The 23,801-nt window shown below is 43.5% G+C and overlaps 1 protein-coding gene across 1 annotated transcript in view; it reads right to left on the minus strand.

The window, feature by feature from the left end:
* Positions 1 to 23,801, minus strand: part of LOC126161817 (heat shock protein 70 B2-like) — a 160,501-nt gene that overhangs the window by 39,667 nt on the left and 97,033 nt on the right. The window lies entirely within an intron of this gene.

The raw sequence follows: 23,801 nt of genomic DNA on the forward strand, positions 1-23,801 counted from the left end.
TGAGTACTCGACAAGATCAGGCTGATGACAGTGCCCTAGCTTCGACGTTTCCATGACACTATGGCCAAACAAGATAATGCAAGACCGCATCTTGCCCATGCTGTGTTCACCCACCTTAATGCAGAGGATGTTCCACTTTTATCATGGACAGCAGATCTCTTTCTGGGCTTACGAGAAGCTGTCACACGACAAGTCGCTAGCCACTACCATCGATGAACTGTGGCACAGAATCAAAGCCGTATGGAACGATGGACCAGTATCTGTCAACCAACATCAGTTTAATTCTACACTCAGAAGTATTAGAGCCACTGTGGCTGCAAGAGGTGGCAGCTTTGTGTAATAAATTTCACATCCTGAATACCCGCAAATCACCCAAAAATTTAATCATGTATTCTCCCTACTGTAGTAGAGAGGGCGTCTCATACCTTTTGGGTCAAACTGAAACAGGTGATAGTGGTCCACAACCGATTATATTGAGAAAGAGAACCAGTGGTTGGAAATGCATATTTATCGTGTTGTGGACATACACAACATAACCACATAACAACGTATCTCATAGTAACTGTTCAAAGGGGCGACCGCTAATCTCAGTGAATGCATGGCAACAGTGCATGACGTTTTGCCACACTCTTTCAAAGATCCCTGGTGTCTGATGTACCAGCGGACAGTCAGCTTGGACCCTAGCAATAAGGTCTTCATCCATTTCTACGGGGGTTTTATACACCAAAGTCTTGAAAAAGTCCAGAGGTGTGAGATCCGGCGATCGTGCTGCTCATGGGACAGGACCTTCACTTCCCGCCGCGGAGAGTGGCCGCACGGTCTAGGGCGCCTTGTCACGGCCCGTGCGGCTCACCCCGTCGGAGATTCGAGTCCTCCCTCGCGTAAGGGTGTGTGTGTTGTCCATAGCGTAAGTTAGTTTAAGTTGGATTAAGTAGTGTGTAGGCTTAGGGACCGATGACCTTAGCAGTTTGGTCCCATAAGACCTTACCACAAATTTCAAAAAATTTCCCTTCCAATCAGACGGTGAGGGTACGTACTTTTCGGATGCTAGAGGGCACTGACATCGAAGTGGGCTGGTGCACAGTCGTGCTGAAACCACATCCCTCCGTGGAAAACAACGGGCACAGCCTCCAAGAACTGCATGCGCCTTTGCAATACATGCATTGGGAAGGGCGGTCATCGCTTCGAACACTAAGAGCTACGCTGTTGATATGCGATGTATAGTGTGTATGTCCACAACACAATAACTATGCGTTTCCGACCACTGGTGACCTATCGCAATATAATCAGTTGTGGTCCCACTATCATCTTTTTTTAATTTGACAAACGATTTGAGACACACTGCATTTGCACAATAAGTAAAATTTGATGTTGCGACATTAATGGTAATCAGTGTATAATCCTTAAGCCACGTTACAATGTGTGTCCGTAAATACTTCTGGTATCACTATAATTTCTCTCTTTCCTGTTACATTCACGATTGGTACAGGAGATTAGTGACTGTTTGTAATCGTCAATATGAGCTTTAACTCTGAAATATCCTGGCGATTTCGTCCTTGGCGTTTCCATGATGTCACACTCGTGGACTCGGCCAGAATCCACTCATAGTTTCTGATGTGCGGCACGTGAGACAAACTACACAATGTACTGCTCATAACATATACTCGGAAATATTTATTGACGGACCTGTATTATATCTCAACACTGTTAAGTACTTAAGTAACAAATAAGAGTCGCCAGTCTCTGTTTGGCCTGCGAGGCAGGGTTAAAATTATCACTTTTTCTATGCTACCAATTAATGCTCTGTAGCATCTAACTACTTTCAGAAAGATTCCGCAATACGATCTCTGGGTGGAAAATGTATGCCGCTAACAGTTTACCCAGTTTTACAGTTTGCCTCTAGTTGGCTGCTAGCAACTACGGCCTGTGATCTCCACCAGAAACAAAAGAAAATAACAGCTCAAAGGCAATGCCGGTACGTAAAAAGATGACACAGAAACATCACACCTTCAGTTTACATGAAACCAAATTCAGCTTATTGGCTTCAATTAAAATTCGTCAATCCCACCGCTTTTATCCGATACCAACTTCAGTAGGCTACTGGATCTGGGATCTGATATAAGAGCTCTGCTTACCAAGCAGCAAGAGTAATTAATTAGAATTTCATACTCACATACGAGAACGCTGATATGTCGGGACACATAGACCATCAGCATGACAGGACAGCGCCGTGGGTGCATGAGAAGCGGGTTGGTAGGGACCACAGCAGTGAGAACTAAAATGCTAATACGCTGAAGCACCAAAGAAACAGGTATAGGCATGCGTATTCAGATACAGAGATATGTAAATAGGCAGAACACGGCGCTGCGGTCGGCAACGTCTATATAAGACAAGAAGAGTCTGACGCAGTTGTTAGATCGGTAACTGCTGTTACAATGGCAGGTTTTCAACATTTAAGTGAGTTTGAACGTGGTGTTATAATCGGCGCGCCAACGATCGGACAAAGCATCTCTGAGGTAGCGATGAAGTTGGGATTTTCCCGTACAATCATTTCACGAGTGTACCGTGAATATCAGGAATCCGCCGGAAAAAGACCCTGCAAGAACGGGCTCAACGACGACTGAAGAGAATCGTTCAGCGTGACAGAAGCGCAACCCTTCCGCAAATTGCTGCAAGCTTCAATGCTGGACCATCAACAAGTGTCAGCTAGCGAACCATTCAACGAAACATCATCGATATGGGCTTTCGGAGCCGAGAGCCCACTCTTGTACATGAGTGCACGACACAAAGCTTTACGCATCGCCCGGGCCCGTCAACACCGACATTGGACTGTTGACGTCTGGAAACTTGTTGCCTGGTCGGACGACTCTCGTTTCAAATTGTATCGAGCGGATAGACGTGTATGGGTATGGAGACTACCTCATGACTCCATAGAACCTGCATGTCAGCAGGCGACTGTTCGAGCTGATTGAGACTCTGTAATGATGAGGGGCATGTGCAGTTGGAGTGATATGGGACCTCAGATACGTCTATAACGACTTTGACAGGTAATACGTATGTAATCATCCTGTCAGATTACCTGCATCCATTCATGTCTATTGTGCATTTCGACGGACTTGGGCAATTGTAGCAAGACAATGCGACGCCCCACACGTCCAAAATTGCTACAGAGTGGCTTCAGGAAGACCTCCGCTGGCCACCAAACTCCCCAGGCATGAATATTAATGAGCATATCTGGAGGGGTGTTTAGAAGAGATCTCCATTCCTCGTACTCTTACGGATTCATGGACAGCCCTGCACGATTCATGGTGTCAGTTCCCTCCAGCACTATTTCAGACATTAGTCGAGTCCATGCCACGTCGCACTGCGGCACATCTGCGTGCTCGCGAGAGCCCTGCACGATACTAGGCAGGTGTACCAGTTTCTTTGGCTCTTCAGTGTAGTTCCGGACGACAACAACAACAAAAGCGTGTTGTCAGGGGTACCTATGGATGCCCCTGCTGCGAGCAGAGGCGCTCACCTCACTGACAGGCGGCAGTCACATCGCTCCTAGGAGCCGCTCCCAGCGCGGATCTACAGGGAGTCTACAACTGAAGTCCCAGTTCCAAAACGATGCAGAAAGAGAAGCTCTTCTCAGAATGACGTCAAATTTGATCAGCGTATTATTGGCGCCGGGCGGAACGTCATGGAACAAAAAAATTAACGAAAATTTTACCAATAGATGGAGCTGTAAGCGTCAGAATATGCACACCTATAGACGCGCGGCACACGGTTGATCCTCAGTTTGCGTGCGAGACGCCCAAAGTGACTCTCCATGAGGGATCGCGCGCTGCTGGTACAGCTCTTTTACGAGAACAGTGACTGTGCGCCGGTAGCCTTGCACAACTTCCGGACAGTTGAGTGTATGAAAATTGGTATTGGTCCGATATCTGCTAAGGATCTGGAGAAAATAATTACAAAATTCTAAAACACACGTTCTTTCGAAGTGCAATGTGGCAAAGGGAGGAAAACACTTAATACGAAATATGTCGAAGATGTGGTCACAGCACTGCAGGAGAGGTAAGCGGTGGTTTGCAAACATGCAATGCACGGGGAATTCCCCGAACGTTTGACATGCCTGCAAGCACGGTGCATAAAATCCTATCTAATATTGGCAGGGGTAAAATACAGGGAGCGAAAGGCTATTTACAATTTGTACAGAAAAATGGTTCTAATGGCTCTGAGCACTATGGGACTTAACATCTATGGTCATCAGTCCCCTAGAACTTAGAACTACTTAAACCTAACTAACCTAAGGACAGCACACAACACCCAGCCATCACGAGGCAGAGAAAATCCCTGACCCCGCCGGGAATCGAACCCGGGAACCCGGGCGTGGGAAGTGAGAACGCTACCGCACGACCACGAGATGCGGGCAATTTGTACAGAAACCAGATGGCAGTTATAAGAGTCGAGGGGCACGAAAGGGAAGCAGTGGTTGGGAAGGGAGTGAGACAGGGTTGTAGCCTCTCCCCGATGTTATTCAATCTGTATATTGAGCAAGCAGTGAAGGAAAGAAAAGAAAAATTCGGTGTAGGTATTAAAATCCATGGAGAAGAAATAAAAACTTTGAGGTTCGCCGATGACATTGCAATTCTGTCAGAGACAGCAAAGGACTTGGAAGAGCAGTTGAACGGAATGGATAGTGTCTTGAAAGGAGGGTATAAGATGAACATCAACAAAAGCAAAACGAGGATAATGGAATGTAGTCGAATTAAGTCGGGTGATGCTGCGGGAATTAGATTAGGAAATGAGACACCTAAAGTAGTAAAGGAGTTTTGCTATTTGAGGAGCAAAATAACTGATGATGGTCGAAGTAGAGAGGATATAAAATGTAGACTGGCAATGGCAAGGAAAGCGTTTCTGAAGAAGAGAAATTTGTTAACATCGAGTATAGATTTAACTGTCAGGAAGTCGTTTCTGAAAGTACTTGTATGAAGTGTAGCCATGTATGGAAGTGAAATGTGGACGATGAATAGTTTAGACAAGAAGAGAATAGAAGCTTTCGAAATGTGGTGCTACAGAAGAATGCTGAAGATAAGGTGGGTAGATTACATAACCAATGGGGAGGTATTGAATAGAATTGAGGAGAAGAGAAATTTGTGGCACAACTTGACTAGAAGAAGGGATCGGTTGGTAGGACATGTTCTGAGGCATCAAGGGATCACCAGTTTAGTATTGGAGGGCAGCGTGGAGGGTAAAAATCGTAGAGGGAGACCAAGAGATGAATACACTAAACAGATTCAGAAGGATGTAGGTTGCAGTAGGTACTGGGAGATGAAGAAGCTTACGCAGGATAGAGTAGCATGGAGAGCTGCATCAAACCAGTCTCTGCACTGAAGACCACAACAACAACAGTATTATTCATTGCTGTTATTACAAAATCATTCATGTTCAGGAGTTGTTTCCTACTGACCTGCCAGCAAAACAAACGTTCCCACTGGATTTTCTTGCTCGCATGGAAGTGGACAATGAATAGCCATGGAACATTCTGTGGACAGATGTCAATACGCACAATTGCAGAATATTGGCAACGGAAAATCCGCATGTGCATCAACTAGTGCTACTTCATTCTGTGGGCATCGTTTATCGCAGGCCCGTATTTTTTCGAGCATATGAGACCCGCGTGTCTTGTTACTTGTACCGTCACTGGTAACTGTATAAGAGTCTTTTGCGCACCAACGTCATTCCAACGTTTCAACAGCATGAAAGGCTCTCCTCCGCACACTGCGCAACCAGTGAGGCGGCTGCTGCAGAGGCATTTCGGGAATACTAGAATGATCAGCCGTCATTTTCCTAGCCTCCCAGATTCCCTGGCCGTCTAGATCACCTGATCTTAATCCGTATGACTTCTGTCTGTGCGGTTATCTGAAAAATGTCGTGTTCGGTGTTACAGTTGCGAACATAGCTGAACTGAAGGCACGCTCTGTGCAACGCATTCTTAACGTGACCTCCTAGACACACAGATCTGTCGTGGAACATGCTGTTTCTCGATTTCAGCTTGTGGCAGCTAACGGTGGACAGCATGTTGAATATGTATTGCATCTGTCTCATGACAATTAGAAACCAGTCATTCTGCTTTTTATGCGTATTTTGGCCGCAGTACGATTAAAAACTGACGTCATTTTGCTTTTTATGCGGTTTTTGTCTCAGAACAATTAAAAACCGATTTTTCCCATCCGATGTGGTACGACCTTGCCGTGATGGATAGCTTTACTTAACTAACTGTGCCACAACTGTTGACTGCCGAACTCGTGCAGTCATGAAAATTCAAGAGTGCGGATGATGTAATGTGCAACTCAAATCAGAGCCGTCGTATTGCGATTCATGCGCCAATTGTAGCCGACCTCATTAACGTTAAGACGCCTACAGCGCCATCTATTGGTAAAATTTTCGTTCAATTTTTTTTATTCCAACACGTGTCCCCCTGCGTCAATAATATGCCGTTCAAATCTGACGCCGACCGCTGTGGCCGAGCGGTTCTAGGCGTTTCAGTCCGGAAACGCGCTGCTGCTACGGTAGCAGGTTCGAATCCTGCCTCGGGCATGGATGTATGTGATGTCCTTAGGTTAGTTAGGTTTAAGTAGTTCTAAGTCTATGGGACTGATGACCTCAGATGTTAAGTCCCATAGTGCTTACAGCCATTTGAACCATTTTTGAATCAAATCTGATGTCATACTACGCAATGGTTCTCTGCCCACAGCGTTTTGAATCTGGAACTTTAATTATGGACACCCTACACGTATTTGCTTCTGCCCTATAAAGTATTCGCAAACAGAACGCTGCATATTTTTCTGCCGGCATTGTATTTAAACGACCAGTGCCCAGCAGTCGAAGTCACCGCTGCCGCCCTACGAAGCCGACCTTGCGCTGTCAGCCATCCACAGAGAAGCAGACCTGCGACCTTAGCCTCACTGGTCTCTGGTGCCAGGACTTACGTATTCACCGGACTGCTACTGCGTTAGTGCTATTGGACAGCCGCCCAAAATAGTGATCCTTTTCAAAAATGGCTCAAGTGGCTCTGAGCACTATGGGACTTAATATCTGAGGTCATGAGTCCCCTAGAACTTAGAACTACTTAAACCTAACCAACCTAAGGACAGCACACACATCCATGCCCGAGGCAGGATTCGAGCGTGCGACCGTAGCAGCGGCGCGTTTCCGGACTGAAGCGCCTAGAACCGCTCGGCCACAATGGCCGGCGTCAGATTTGAACGGCATATTATTGACGCAGGGAGAAACGGCCGGCTGATCCTTCTCCAGATAGCTTTTTTTGTCTGTATAATATTCAGTGGACTTGTTTAATAATAGGCAGCTACTACAAACTTTTCACAGACTACTTACAAGCAGACAACACACAGTCTACTCTGCTAGCTAGAAGTTTTTGTGTCTTTTCTTGGTGGCCGAATTATTGGGAGCTCACGGAGAATTGTGAAGTGTTCTCTTATGCGAACTCTTTCAGAGTTTCCCATACTGGCGGAACAAGTTGTTTGATCTCTAGAGATCAGCTCTTGATTTGATATGCACAGTTCTCTTAAAACATCATCCGCACCCTATCGAGTCCCCTACTAGCGTCCTACATCCGAGATGACTGTCCGAGGACTTCCTTTATTCACTAGCTCCAATTTGGAATATAAGAGAATTTGCTAAACATAAAACGTAAAAGTTAAACTCATTTCAGGCGGTATTTTGTCTGGAGTGTTGCTTTGTATGTAAATGTAACATGGGCAGCTAACAGCACCAACAAGAAAAGGACGGAAGATTTTGAAATGTGGTGCTATAAAAGAACGCTGAATAATGGGTGGCAGACTGGACAATCAGTGGAGAGGAATTGGATGAAATCGGAGAAAAAGTAAATCTAGGGTAGTGTTCGACTAAAGTAAGGGATAGTTTATAAGGGTACATTGCGAGGCACCAAAGAATAAAAAGTACGAGAGCTTGAGAGGTGGCATGAGCCCCCTCTCATATTTCTATCTTACGATTTTCCTCTCTAATTGCATGCAGTGAAAAGTTGCTATTCCTTCACACGAGGACTTCCCACGCGGCGTCTCTCGTCCCCCGGGTGGTCCGGTGACAGGCGGGGTCTGCTGATCTTGAAAGGGTAAGCCGACGTGTGTGAGGGAGTCGAGTGAATGCTTTCCAGACGCCGACATTGTAGAATAGCGGCAGAGACACGCTCGCAGGGGCCTGAAGTAGCAGCTGGGCTAGAGGTTCCGTTACTTCGCAGAAACTTAGCGAAAACACTTTCTGGCGGGCTACCATCGAGGCGTGGGAATGACTTGTGTACCCAGGCAGTTTTGGCCGGCAAATTCCCGCGCTTTCTGCAAAATAGTAACTGTGATTCGCTTGCTCAGGGCATAGCTCCATGACGTAGCAAAATCGGCGCAGAAATTGGCGCCAAGAATCTCCATTGGTGGAATGGTAGTGCTCTGGCAATAGAGTGGAATTTTCCGCCGGTTTTCGAGTTGCTGATTGGAACGGTTAACCACAGCCACTGTCGTGGGTGCGGGAATGTTCTGTGTTTGGTTTTTACGGGTGCTCTTGTGGGGAGTCGGCTCTCGCCTTTCGGTCGGAGTAGGTTACAAGACTGAGTGTTCGGTTTTTACGGGTGCTCTTGTGGGGAGTCGGCTCTCGCCTTTCGGTCGGAGTAGGTTACAAGACTGAGTGTTCGGTTTTTATGGGTGCTCTTGTGGGGAGTCGACTCTCGCCTTTCGGTCGGAGTAGGTTACAAGACTGAACTCTCGCTGCTCTGGTCAGCCTGCCTTCCGTTGGCTGTCTAATATACTTTTATTTAATTTTAACTGTTTGACGAAGTTGCTGAAGTTTCGACTTCAACTTAACTTTCCGAGTACAGTTGGCAATTGAGCGATCTGCGTACAAGAGGCCCAGGTTGTCTGTCTTGAGCAGTTTTGGCTAAAGTTGACTGTATCGGAGTTACTGGGTGACTTCGCTTGTTAAAATCAATCACTGTACAGTCAGTGATTGTGTGGCGAGCCTTCTTCGTCTCCCTCAGAGGCGCATTTGTATTGCTAGGAAGTCTTTAGTCTGGAACAACCAGGCCAGGATAATTTGTTTCGGGCTATACTCGCGACATTATCATCACCACGATGGGACGTCGAAGCAACCAGCCATCGCCTCCAGTATGCCAGATCATGTCCGTGCAGTTAAGAAGACAGCTTGGTAATGTACGTCCGCAGCACCAGCAAAGCAGGCAATTTTGCTAGGTGATAATCCGAGCTCAGCAGAGTGCGCCTGTTTGTCTTTTCTAACTTTGATCTGTCTTGGGTGTTCATTGTCTGAGTTCTCACTAATGTAGCAGCAATTAATGCTGGGTTGGCTGTGTGTCTCTCTTAAGACTTGAGTTGCAAGGAATTGGCTCCACATACCACTTCGTCATAAATGTCACACTCTAGTTTAGGGACAACTTCACCTTCACAGCATTTATTTGAGTATCCAGTTTGAGCCAATTTGATGTATTGTAAATGTTTCATGTGTTTTTGTTTATTATTTTGAGTTATAATAAATCATATTGTTATTTTGGACAGATCTTTCATTCTGTTAATCGGTAGAGCAACCCTATCCTTTCTCACTACGTTAATGAAACTTTCCTTTATTTAACTTATTTATCAAATGAAATTATTCCAGGTGCCAAACTCTTTTCTACTTCACTTGCAGGGTCGATTACAGTCAGTTCGCGTTTCTTTTTAATTCATGTGCAACAGCAAAAGTCGGAGTTAGAATAGGGGGGCTTAGAGCATCATTTACATATGTAGATTCTAGAAGAATTTAGTGTTAAATACACTGCTAGCCCCGGCACCTCGCAAGCTGTTCAAAAAGTATCCGACTTTATTTTTTATTGTTGGAACCTACTACGGTACGGGGCGTGTGCGTTCTCTATGTTGGTAGGCATTTTTTCCGCAGCTGCCGAAACAAACAGTTGCTGGATAGCCGTTGAAAAGTGAACACATGTAAGTGGCAGTCTTCTGACTTTGTGTCGTGGGCAAAACGCCAGGAAAAATGGAACAACATGATCGCACTAAAATTTTGTTTTAAGCTTGGCGATTCTCAAGTTAAAACAATCCGCAAGATTCGACAAGTAGCGACAAAGCAATGGTTACCACACAAATAACAAGTGTTTCAAAGATAACCGAGCATCAGTGAATAATGACGATCCATAACATCTGCAAATGAAGTTGTTATTGATCACGTACGGACCCTCCTGGTGCAGAATAGACGAATCATAATCGCAAAACTTGCAGACGAGGTTAAAATTAATACTGAATCTATTCGTTCCACTCTAACGGAATATATGGACGTCAGGAGGATGCCAGCAAAATCTGTGCCCAAATTGCAAAAAATTGAGCAGAAGGAACTTTGTTCGGAGATCACACAGGACATGTTGGGTATTGTGAACAGTAAGTAACCCTAACTTTCTTAACACAGTGATGATTGGTTATGAGACACGGGTTTACCATCTCCAACACCAAAAGAATCGAGGCAGGTCCGCAGTAATGTAAAAGTAATGCTGAACATCCTTTCTTTTTTAATTTTAATATTTTTAGCACAATGGCATGGTCCATCACGAGTGCGCTCCAGAAGATATTAATGTCAATGAGTACTACCAAGAGGATCTTGTAATGGAACTGAAATGATGGTGGGCTGACAGTAATTTGGAGCCCGCGCGTCGGAAATGGGCGCGCTTGTGTGAGACTGCCAGGGAGTGCACCCTGATGCCATCTATTGGCGAAACTGAGAATTAGCGCTATCTGTCAGACAATGCACTAAGCTCTCGGAGTCAAATGTATTCTTTTTCTTGGTAATTATAAGTTATTACTGTATAATTTAATGTTGTAAAGCGCTAGAAGTAAATCATTATGACTGGTATGAACTCCAGGGTAATAAATATAAATATTCTTAAATACTAAATGATTTCGGTAAAAAGGTGGTAGGGGAACGTCCCCACTCTTGGTGATACGAACGTAGCTAGGGGTAGCTGCAGACACAGGGAATGAACAATGGAATGGCCTGGGGAGTGTTGACGTGATCGGACGTGCGTAACTGTGCTCACGCAAAAGTGATTGTGCAACAGAGAAGAGGCGAATATCGTCGCCGTTTTTGGAGTAAAACGCGACGAATGGTTGTTGAAGCCGCCTCTATGCCACTGGGGCTGATTGTAAGAGTTCCTGTGCCCAGATTTTATGGCGGACGTGCAGTAGCTTATACGAGTGCTACAGCTCGTAGTTCCAGCCGCCGTTAAGGGCATGAGGCGTGAAGAGCTGCGTTAGCCACATGCATCTCACCACCAGCACCGACACGTCTACCCAAGACAAGACTGCTTGCAATTGTTAAGTCGAACTTTGTATACATGTAAAAGGAAAATACCAGTTTTCTTTTATGCAAGTGCAGAGGACAGAATATAGTAATGAGTAAAATTATGACGCATGTTGTTCATTGTAAAGTGTAGTAACCTCAAACATAGTATAGTGAAATCAGACTGAGGCCACCATCGCCTCTTTCATTTACAATTCTTTTGGTTGTAGAATACTTTAGCGTATAAGAATGTTGAAAAGAGCAATGGTCACACCAGAATGAGTCGCCTATTTATAGTTACTTAAATTTTTCTGAGTAACCTTTCAAGTAAAGTCACCTAAATAATTCTGTATCAATTGTCCAAAGAGTAATATCCAAAATCATTAAATAAGTTGAAGGACAGAATTTTGTTAACCCAAGTTGCATAAACTGTCTTGGTAGTAATTACCAAGCCAACTCACAGAAATTGAGAGAGTATTTGCTTTGTAGAATCATCTAGAATGATCAGAAATAGTAATATTCAGAATTAAGTTTAAATTCAACTCAAGCCATTTCACTTTGAAACGAGCCAAAAATTGATTTATTCTTTTGCTCCTTCAGAGATGGCGACTGTAGTTATAAGTATTTTCAGGAGGATTCGACGGTAAGTCTGCTGCTCTCGTCGTGCTGATAGGATTATCCACTGCTGCTAGCAGTGGTGATTGGATACATAAGCTCACTACCAAGTTAAGTGGGTCAGGTAGGCAGTGTTACCGTGTGAACTGTAGGGCACTGTAGGCCATGGATCGAACCCGTTCAATCATCACAGCTCTTAGGGAAATAGTCCGGTTAGGAGTGTACTAATCATTAGGTAAATACTGGCGAGTAACGGTCAAAAACGTATACGCAAGTGAATTTAGCAAGGTCCACGTAGCACCTAGTTAATGTGGTGCAATGGCGAGGGTAGGAGTGGAGTAAAAGTGAGCTGAGCTTGTGGCAGCTGTGCTGTATTCAAATATTAACAACGAGAATTCACCACTACCTCTTACCATTAGGACTGAGCTATTTACAGTTAAAATACGTAGCAGTAAGCGCAAAGGCGTGACAGCTACAAGTCCGTATTGGTTTTATACATACGGAATTAGGAAGCGGGTCATTCCGTCAGTGGAGGGGGTTAAAACAACCGAGTCAGTTGAGAACATACCCCACTTACTGATGGAAAGATTCGGCGGTTCGGTCGCATGTGGCGACCGTGACAGGACATGCCAAGTTTGTAGAATAATGGCTGCAATAAAAGTGTTTTATATAAACTTGTAGTTTCAAGAAAATTTAGCAGCAAAAGAAAGTCCAATAGTAGGAGTTAAACAAGTAATACGAGGGCAGTTCAATAAGTAATGCAACACATCTTTTTTCTGAAACAGGGGTTGTTTTATTCAGCATTGAAATACACCAGGTTATTCCCCAATCTTTTAGCTACACAACACTATTTTTCAACGTAATCTCCATTCAATGCTACGGTCTTACGCCACCTTGAAATGAGGGCCTGTATGCCTGCACGGTACCATTCCACTGGTCGATGTCGGAGCCAACGTCGTACTGCATCAATAACTTCTTCATCATCCGCGTAGTGCCTCCCACGGATTGCGTCCTTCATTGGGCCAAACATATGGAAATCCGACGGTGCGAGATCGGGGCTGTAGGGTGCATGAGGAAGAACAGTCCACTGAAGTTTTGTGAGCTCCTCTCGGGTGTGAAGACTTGTGTGAGGTTTTGCGTTGTCATGAAGAAGGAGAAGTTTGTTCAGATTTTTGTGAACAATTGTGACAGCACTACCAACAGAGATGTCAAGTTGAGCACTGAGTTGTTTGATGGTGATCCGTCGATCATCTCGAACGAGTGTGTTCGCACGCTCCGCCATTGCAGGAGTCACAGCTGTGCACGGCCGGCCCGCACGCGGGAGATCAGACAATCTTGCTTGACCTTGCGGCGATGATGACACACGCTTTGCCCAACGACTCACCGTGCTTTTGTCCACTGCCGGATCACCGTAGACATTCTGCAAGCGCCTATGAATATCTGAGATGCCCTGGTTTTCCGTCAAAAGTAACTCGATCACTGCCCGTTGTTTGCAACGCACATCCGTTACAGACGCCATTTTAACACCTCCGTACAGCGCTGCCACCTGTCGGAAGTCAATGAAACTATACGAGACGAAGCGGGAATGTTTGAAAATATTCCACAAGAAATTTCCGGTTTTTTCAACCAAAATTGGCCGAGAAAAAAAATGTGTTGCATTACTTATTGAACTGCCCTCGTACTTGGTTTAATAAACATTTCTATTAGGCACGAAATACAGCAGCATAAGATGGAGTCGAATAGTAACAAGCAAGACGAAAACATTACAAGGTCAGACCCAGAATTAGGGACCATAGATACTGTTGTAGGGTTGGAAAATCTTATAGATGAATCCACACCCATAAGACAGGAGGGACGGGAAGTGAAACCAAAGGTAGCGAAAAGTGAACCCAATGTATCTGTGGATGCAAGTCACAAGGGAGAGAATATGGAATTAACGAGTTTGTTAAATAGGATGATGGCGCAAATTCGAGAAGGGAATGCTAGTTTGAAAGCAGAAATGGCTAGTCATATATCCCAATTGGATGAAAACCTATCTGGTAAAATAAAAGCCAATTTAGATATTTTGAATATGCAAAGCCAACGTATCACAGAGGTAAACAAATCAGTAAATAGCATTAGGGCTGAAATAACAAATGTTCAGAGAAAAGTCACAGAATTAGAGAAAAGATTTGATACCGAAATTCAGAGAATAGAGAAATCAGTGGAACCTTTGGTTAGTGAAAAATTAGAACCGATAATTGAAAGCAAATTACAGGTAATAGTACCAGTTGTAAAGAAAGAGATTGTTAAAGAAACGGCAGCTGATATTGAAGCACTGCGCAATACCATGCTGAGTTTTGATGCATGTGTGCAGGAGCAGGAAAATACACTGCGTAATGAGATAAAATTGTTAAGTCAGCAAGTTCAGAATCAGACGTTTCTTAACTGTAGTGGTATCCCATTGGTAATGCAAAAATCGGAAATACTGAGTAGGGAGGAAAAATACGATCCTCAAAAGAAACAAGGTGGATGGCATCCAATGGATTTTATAAAAAATTGTGAACGTGTCTTACCAACAGACATGTCGGATAAAGAAAAAATTAATTTAGTAATAGACGCTTTAGCAGGTCATGCTAAACGTTGGGGATTGAATTTGGATATCAACAATTTGAAGTTTACAGACTTCAAAGAAAAGTTCCTTGAGGAATTTTGGAGCACACAACAGAGAGATAGGTTGTGGAGAGAATTCGTTGTCGCCAGAATGGCAGAACATGGGCGTGGGCTCATGAAAGAATACTGTGAAGGATGGTTAAAGCGTTTGGAGTATCTTAAAGATCGTAGATCAGAATCGGAGATAGTGTGGGAGTTGTGGAAAAAGCTACCTGACGATTCAAAGCGTTATGTAGGAGGCACTCATCGAACATTCGATGAATTTTTAGAAAAAATCGAGAACGAAGACAGGTGGCGTGAAACTAGAGAGTTTCGAGGTTTCAGAAATCAGAATGGAATAGTAAAAGGTGGTAGGAATGAACCGCAAATTAACATGATGAGAGGAAGAGGTCAAGGAGGTAACTCTCAGCGAGGGAGAGGACACTATCAGGGAAACAGGATGCATTATCAAAATCAGGAAAACTAAATACCGCGCAGGTCAAGGGCCTAACGCGCGCGGAAAGAAAGAAATGGCCCAAATATAGGGAAGATCGGAGTAGTCAGTATTATAGTAGGATAGTGCGTCGTTCGCCTGAAGAGCAGTTACATAAACGAAACTTTGCGAAGTATAATGCAGGGATACAAACAGAGGAGAGAGAGCAGGGAGGAATTATTAAGGGAAATGAAGTAGGAAAAGAATATCGGTCGGATGTGAAGGCTCACGTGAATGAAATAAGTACAATTCGAGGTCAGAGTGACGAATTGATGAAGGAAGAGTCAGAGAAGGCGTTGTTTGTCGGTAGGGATGGCAACTGTGCAGAGAGGCAGGGGCAAGGGAGGAGTGATGTGACTTATGGTAAAAGGTTCGTACGAATAGTCGACGAATCGCATCGAGAAGTAATTAAAGAGGAAAGGGTGGATAAGAAAAAGGGGCATAGTGCAGAGACGCATGCCGATTCAGAAATTACCTCGTATGCAGAATATGTACATCAGCTCAAAAGCCAGCCAGCACAATTAGAAAGATCTTCCACTCAAGTGATTAATTTGGACCCGAATATGACAGTGTTAGAGAGCCATACCGATTATGATGTGTACCTAGTGACAGCAAGAGTACATGACTGTGATGAAGATTCTTTTAAGGAAATTAGGGAAAGTGTATCTAACCAAGAGAAAGAGTGTTATGATCCCTGTAGTACTGAAGCAAATGAGTTGAGTGAGACTGGAATTCCATTAGTAGGGGAAAATAATGAAAGTAAGAGTGGTGAATGCACTATCCAACAAAGGGAAAGTAGAGAAATGGATTATAATTTGCGAGAATTATTTGAACCCGAAGAAGGTCATATTTCTAAGGAGGAGGAATTATCGTCAGAATCATCAGAAAGCATCCAGGGAGAAAAAGAAGTAGAGGAAGTTTCCGATTCCGCAACCGAGAGTTCAGGCATGACAGATTCGAATGAGAACGAGATGGCATTAAAGAGCCTAGACGAAGGACTATTGGAAAAAGTGGTGAAAGAATTTAGGATGAAAAGGAGAAAGAAACCTCCAGATGGAATGGTCAGTATAAAAACCGGAAAAATAATATGGCAAGACTTGGCGGTGGAAAAGGATTTATTATGGGAAGATAAAGAAAGTATGAAAGAGGACAATAGGATGCAAACAATCCTACCCATTAATGTATGTGGGTATGATTTATATGTATTGTTGGATACGGGTGCTCAAATAAGTGCTATTTCGCACGCATTTTTTGAGATGATCAAAGAGCAACGAGGAGTAGTCATGATGCCAGTAACGGGTGTTAAAGTGATAGGGGCGACAGGGAAATGTAGTAAACCTGTTAAACATCAAGTGATGATGGAATTTAAGATAAAAAACAAGCTATTTTCTAATGCATTTTTAGTAGTTCCAGAGCTCAGTGCCGAGATCATTTTAGGCATTGACTGGTTAATAAAACAGAAAGTAATTATAGATTGTGACAAAGGGATAATAGTTTGTAAAGTTGATAGTGCGGTATTAGAAATACCATTTGAATTATCTAGAGTAATGGAAGAGAACCAGCTGAGATGGGTAGAATTTAGAGATGATCATGATTCAGGAATAGGTCAAAAATTCGATTGGTTTCTGGTGAGGCAGATAGTTGAAGATGGAAATAAGGAGACACTCCTTCGAAATGTAGTGGATAAAACGGAAGGACTATCTGATGCCCAAAGGGAGGATCTATGGCAAATTCTGAAAGAAAACCAGGAGGTATTTTCGGACAAACCGGGACGAGTGATAAATTATGAGTATTGCATGGAGGTAGAGGAGCATGAACCTTTCTTTAAACCACCATATAATGTACCCTTGTCTAAGAAAGAAGCAGTTCAAAAAGAAATAGATAAAATGGTTTCATGTGGGGTCATTGAACGGAGTTCTAGGCCATATAATAATCCATTGGTGATAGTAGGTAAGAAGGATGGAAGTGTACGAATAGTGATAGATGCTCGTACTCTGAATAAAGTAGTGAAGAGGGAGTTGGATCGTCCAGAGAACATAGATAATTTATTGCAGAAGTTTAATGGTACATGACTAGTTTAGACCTAACTGCAGGATACTGGCAAATCCCATTAAGTGAGGAGTCTAGGAAGTACACGGCTTTTTTATTCAATGGCAAATGCTACCATTACACAGTGGTACCATTTGGCCTAAATACACTCCTGGAAATGGAAAAAAGAACACATTGACACCGGTGTGTCAGACCCACCATACTTGCTCCGGACACTGCGAGAGGGCTGTACAAGCAATGATCACACGCACGGCACAGCGGACACACCAGGAACCGCGGTGTTGGCCGTCGAATGGCGCTAGCTGCGCAGCATTTGTGCACCGCCGCCGTCAGTATCAGCCAGTTTGCCGTGGCATACGGAGCTCCATCGCAGTCTTTAACACTGGTAGCATGCCGCGACAGTGTGGACGTGAACCGTATGTGCAGTTGACAGACTTTGAGCGAGGGCATATAGTGGGCATGTGGGAGGCCGGGTGGACGTACCGCCGAATTGCTCAACACGTGGGGCGTGAGGTCTCCACAGTACATCGATGTTGTCGCCAGTGGTCGGCGTAAGGTGCACGTGCCCTTCGACCTGGGACCGGACCGCAGCGACGCACGGATACAAGCCAAGACCGTAGGATCCTACGCAGTGCCGTAGGGGACCGCACCGCTACTTCCCAGCAAACTAGGGACACTGTTGCTCCTGGGGTATCGGCGAGGACCATTCGCAACCGTCTCCATGAAGCTGGGCTACGGTCCCGCACACCGTTAGGCCGTCTTCCGCTCACGCCCCAACATCGTGCAGCCCGCCTCCAGTGGTGTCGCGACAGGCGTGAATGGAGGGACGAATGGAGACGTGTCGTCTTCAGCGATGAGAGTCGCTTCTGCCTTGGTGCCAATGATGGTCGTATGCGTGTTTGGCGCCGTGCAGGTGAGCGCCACAATCAGGACTGCATACGGCCGAGGCACACAGGGCCAACACCCGGCATCATGGTGTGGGGAGCGATCTCCTACACTGGCCGTACACCACTGGTGATCGTCGAGGGGACACTGAATAGTGCACGGTACATCCAAACCGTCATCGAACCCATCGTTCTACCATTCCTAGACCGGCAAGGGAACTTGCTGTTCCAACAGGACAATGCACGTCCGCATGTATCCCGTGCCACCCAACGTGCTCTAGAAGGTGTAAGTCAACTACCCTGGCCAGCAAGATCTCCGGATCTGTCCCCCATTGAGCATGTTTGGGACTGGATGAAGCATCGTCTCATGCGGTCTGCACGTCCAGCGCGAACGCTGGTCCAACTGAGGCGCCAGGTGGAAATGGCATGGCAAGCCGTTCCACAGGACTACATCCAGCATCTCTACGATCGTCTCCATGGGAGAATAGCAGCCTGCATTGCTGCGAAAGGTGGATATACATTGTACTAGTGCCGACATTGTGCACGCTCTATTGCCTGTGTCTATGTGCCTGTGGTTCTGTCAGTGTGATCATGTGATGTATGTGACCCCAGGAATGTGTCAATAAAGTTTTCCCTTCCTGGGACAATGAATTCACGGTGTTCTTATTTCAATTTCCAGGAGTGTACTTCCGTTTCAGTGTTCATTCGGGCTTTAGACAAAATTTTAGGGAGTGAACTTAGTTCGCTAATCACGGTTTATGTAGATGATCTGTTAATTGCTACAAGGACATGGGAAGAGCACATGGAGTTATGCGACAGGGTGTTCAAAGCTTTAATTAAAGGAGGAATGACCCTGAACCTGAAAAAATGCGAGTTTGTGAAGAAAGAAATAAAGTTTTTAGGTCACATAGTAACACCAGAGGGAATTGAAAAGGATCCCAATAAAGTCAAAGCAATAAGAAATTGTCCGGCTCCCAAGAATAAAAAACAACTAAAGTCTTTTATAGGACTTTGTTCCTTTTATCGTAAGTATGTGGATGATCAGGTGTTCAATAGCCCACATCTGAACAACGTACTTAAGAAGAACAGTGTGTATATATGGACTGAGGAATGTGAAACAGCATTCAACCGGCTAAAAGACGATTTGGCTAAAAACATAAAGTTATGGCACCCTGACCTGTGTGAACCATTCCACATGGCAACAGATAGTTCAGATTATGGATTGGGAGTATCCATATTTCAGGAGGTAATGATAGATGGGGAAAAAACTCATAGACAAATAGCATTTGCGAGTAGAACCATGTCTAAGTATGAAAGAAACTATACAGTTTCAGAGAAGGAGGCTTTAGCTATAGTATGGGGTTTTAGGAAATTTCAACTTTTCTTATGGGGACATAAGACTGTGGTCCATACAGACCACAAAGCTTTAATATTTTTGAAGGACTGCAGATTGTTACATAACAGGTTGACCAGATGGGCGCTGTTTTTACAACAATTTGATATAGAGATCAAGTATGTTAAAGGGAAAGAACATGCAGTACCGGATGCTTTGTCGAGATTACCGGAAGGATGTGAGACACTAGAAAGTGTAAAGAATAGGGAAGATGTTTTTGAGGTGAATTACTTGAAAAAAAAAACGGAAGGAAGAGAAAAAATTAGGGAAATATGTCGGAATATGCGAAGATATCAAAGTGATGATGATGCACTCAAGTCGGTAAAGGTCAAGTTTGACAATCCGGACGCAACTAACATAAGGGCTTCATATAAAATACATAAAGGTGTACTGTATCTTCAAAGATTAAATAATCCAGGGAAGTGGAGAGTATGTTGGCCAGAACAACACACTGAAGTGCTGATAGATTATGTTCACTTGGCATATGGCCATTTTGGTGCACGGAAGTGTACCGATAAGTTAGATGAATGCATTACCTTTAACAACATGGCACGAAGGGTAGCACAGAGGATAAGATCTTGTGATCTATGCCAAAAGGCGAAAGTAACAAATGCAACTAATCAAGGGCCCATGCAATCAATAAAACCTGATGAAGTATTAGAAATAGTAGCAGTAGATATCTTTGGACCATTACCGAAAACCATGGGGGGTTTTGTGTACATATTTGTAGCAGTTGAACTTTTCTCAAAGTATATAAAGCTATATCCCTTGAGAAAAGCTACTGCCAGAGCTGTGTATGATAAAATGGTGTGTGATTATTTTGTGAAAGTAGGGAAGCCAAAGAGAATACTATCAGATAATGGTGTTCAGTTTTGCTCAAAAATGTGGAAGGATGGGATAACTGAGAAACAGGTAGAAGTGGTACATATCCCAGCTTATCACCCATCAAGCAATCCGGCAGCAAGATATATGCGTGAGATAGGTCGGTTATTTAGGACGTACTGCCATAGTAACCACAAGAAGTGGGGCATGTATGTGAGTGAATTCGAAGAAATCATGAATTCATTAACAAACGAGAGCACTGGATTTACTCCAGAAGAAATCCTGAAAAAGACAAGAAGTAAAAGTCTAGTAGAAGACCTACTAGAATTTCCAGATAGAGTTGAATTAGATTATGATAGTAAAAAGAACTTAGTAAAAGACAAGATGAGAAAACAAGCAGATGCGAGAGTTCGTCGTCACAACGAAAAAGTAAGGAATCCTAAATTCAAAATAGGTGATCTCGTTCTTGTAAAAACACATGAAAAGTCAAGTGAAATTAATAACGAGATCAGCAAATTTAAATATATATATATAATGGACCATTTAAAATAGTGCCCATACCCAATGTGAATGCTTATTATTTAGAGTACCCATTAACAGGCAAACGCCTGGGAGTAAGAAACATATTGGATCTCAAAAGGTATGAACCACAAATTCCACCAGATTGAAAATAAATATATAAATAAATATTAAAGTAAACCAATATGTAAATAGTTTTATTTCTTTTGTTCTATGTGAAAGGTAAACGCTCACTAAAATATATTGCAGTATTCTAATGAAACTTCTAGTTTAAGTAGAGACTAAACAGACTGGGAAAGACTGAGCTTCTAAGAAAGCCTTAATAGATGTGTAAATAAGTGTTGTGGAAGAGGTAGAAAAGTGAGGAGGTAAAGTGAAAAGGACGGGCTACAAAGTAAGAGGCACATAACGTGTGTTGTACTTGCCTGAGATAAAAGAAGTGTATTTAAAACTTTGTAAAAAATATGTTTAAAGTGTACTGTGTTTAGAAGTAAGAAAATTGGAAAGAATATATGTAAATCATTTATGTAATGTTTAGCAGGAAAGAGAGAAAGAATTGGTGTTTAATTTTAAATATGTAATATAAGTATTGAGGTGTATCAGTAATAAAGGGAAAACCCTTGGTAAAAAGCTTAACGAACATTTCAGATTCATTATAGGAGAGACTTCTTATTGAATCATCACTGTAAGATACTTCAATAAGAAGTGGGGCATGTGTAACGGAACTGAAATGATGGTGGGCTGACAGTAATTTGGAGCCCGCGCGTCGGAAACGGGCGCGCTTGTGTGAGACTGCCAGGGAGTGCACCCTGATGCCATCTATTGGCGAAACTGGGAATTAGCGCTACCTGTCAGACAATGCACTAAGCTCTTGGAGTCAAATGTATTCTTTTTCTTGGTAATTATAAGTTATTACTGTATAATTTAATGTTGTAAAGCGCTAGAAGTAAATCATTATGACTGGTATGAACTCCAGGGTAATAAATATAAATATTCTTAAATACTAAATGATTTCGGTAAAAAGGTGGTAGGGGAACGCCCCCACTCTTGGTGATACGAGCGTAGCTAGGGGTAGCTGCAGACACAGGGACTGAACAATGGAATGGCCTGGGGAGTGTTGACGTGATCGGACGTGCGTAACTGTGCTCACGCAAAAGTGATTGTGCAACAGAGAAGAGGCGAATATCGTCGCCGATTTTGGAGTAAAACGCGACGAATGGTTGTTGAAGCCGCCTCTATGCCACTGGGGCTGATTGTAAGAGTTCCTGCGCCCAGATTTTATGGCGGACGTGCAGTAGCTTATACGAGTGCTACAGCTCGTAGTTCCAGCCGCCGTTAAGGGCATGAGGCGTGAAGAGCTGCGTTAGCCACATGCATCTCACCACCAGCACCGACACGTCTACCCAAGGCAAGACTGCTTGCAATTGTTAAGTCGAACTTTGTATACATGTAAAAGGAAAATACCAGTTTTCTTTTATGCAAGTGCAGAGGACAGAATATAGTAATGAGTAAAATTACGACGCATGTTGTTCATTGTAAAGTGTAGTAACCTCAAACATAGTATAGTGAAATCAGACTGAGGCCACCATCGCCTCTTTCATTTACAATTCTTTTGGTTGTAGAATACTTTAGCGTATAAGAATGTTGAAAAGAGCAATGGTCACACCAGAATGAGTCGCCTATTTATAGTTACTTAAATTTTTCTGAGTAACCTTTCAAGTAAAGTCACTTAAATAATTCTGTATCAATTGTCCAAAGAGTAATATCCAAAATCATTAAATAAGTTGAAGGACAGAATTTTGTTAACCCAAGTTGCATAAACTGTCTTGGTAGTAATTACCAAGCCAACTCACAGAAATTGAGAGAGTATTTGCTTTGTAGAATCATCTAGAATGATCAGAAATAGTAATATTCAGAATTAAGTTTAAATTCAACTCAAGCCATTTCACTTTGAAACGAGCCAAAAATTGATTTATTCTTTTGCTCCTTCAGAGCTGGCGACCGTAGTTATAAGTATTTTCAGGAGGATTCGACGGTAAGTCTGCTGCTCTCGTCGTGCTGATAGGATTATCCACTGCTGCTAGCAGTGGTGATTGGATACATAAGCTCACTACCAAGTTAAGTGGGTCAGGTAGGCAGTGTTACCGTGTGAACTGTAGGGCACTGTAGGCCGTGGATCGAACCCGTTCAATCATCACAGCTCTTAGGGAAATAGTCCGGTTAGGAGTGTACTAATCATTAGGTAAATACTGGCGAGTAACGGTCAAAAATGTATACGCAAGTGAATTTAGCAAGGTCCACGTAGCACCTAGTTAATGTGGTGCAATGGCGAGGGTAGGAGTGGAGTAAAAGTGAGCTGAGCTTGTGGCAGCTGTGCTGTATTCAAATATTAACAACGAGAATTCACCACTACCTCTTACCATTAGGACTGAGCTATTTACAGTTAAAATACGTAGCAGTAAGCGCAAAGGCGTGACAGCTACAAGTCCGTATTGGTTTTATACATACGTAATTAGGAAGCGGGTCATTCCGTCAGTGGAGGAGGTTAAAACAACCGAGTCAGCTGAGAACATACCCCATTTACTGATGGAAAGATTCGGCGGTTCGGTCGCAATCTGCGTCGCCTTCGTGAAGCAGCGAGACTTTATAAGCGGACGATCTGGACGTGTGTCCGCCAGAAAAAGGAAATTTCTAAAGAAGGATGTCATGAGTTGATATAATATTGAACATTATTAAGGTAAATACATTGTTTGTTCTCTATAAAAATCTTTCATTTGCTAGCTATGCCTATCAGTAGTTAGTGTCTTCAGCAGTTAGAATCTTTTTTTTAGCTGGCAGTATTGGCGCTCGCTGTATTGCAGTGCAGTAGTTCGAGTAACGAAGATTTTAGTGAGGTAAGTGATTCATGAAAGGTATAGGTTATTGTTAGTCAGGGCCATTCTTTTGTACGGATTATTGAGAGACAGATTGCGTTGCGCTAAAAATATTGTGACTCAGTTTTGTGATGATCAGAATAAGTAAAGAGAAAACTGTTTGAGTACGTTGA

This window comes from Schistocerca cancellata, chromosome 1, assembly GCF_023864275.1.
Source record: "Schistocerca cancellata isolate TAMUIC-IGC-003103 chromosome 1, iqSchCanc2.1, whole genome shotgun sequence".
Taxonomy (NCBI): domain Eukaryota; kingdom Metazoa; phylum Arthropoda; class Insecta; order Orthoptera; family Acrididae; genus Schistocerca; species Schistocerca cancellata.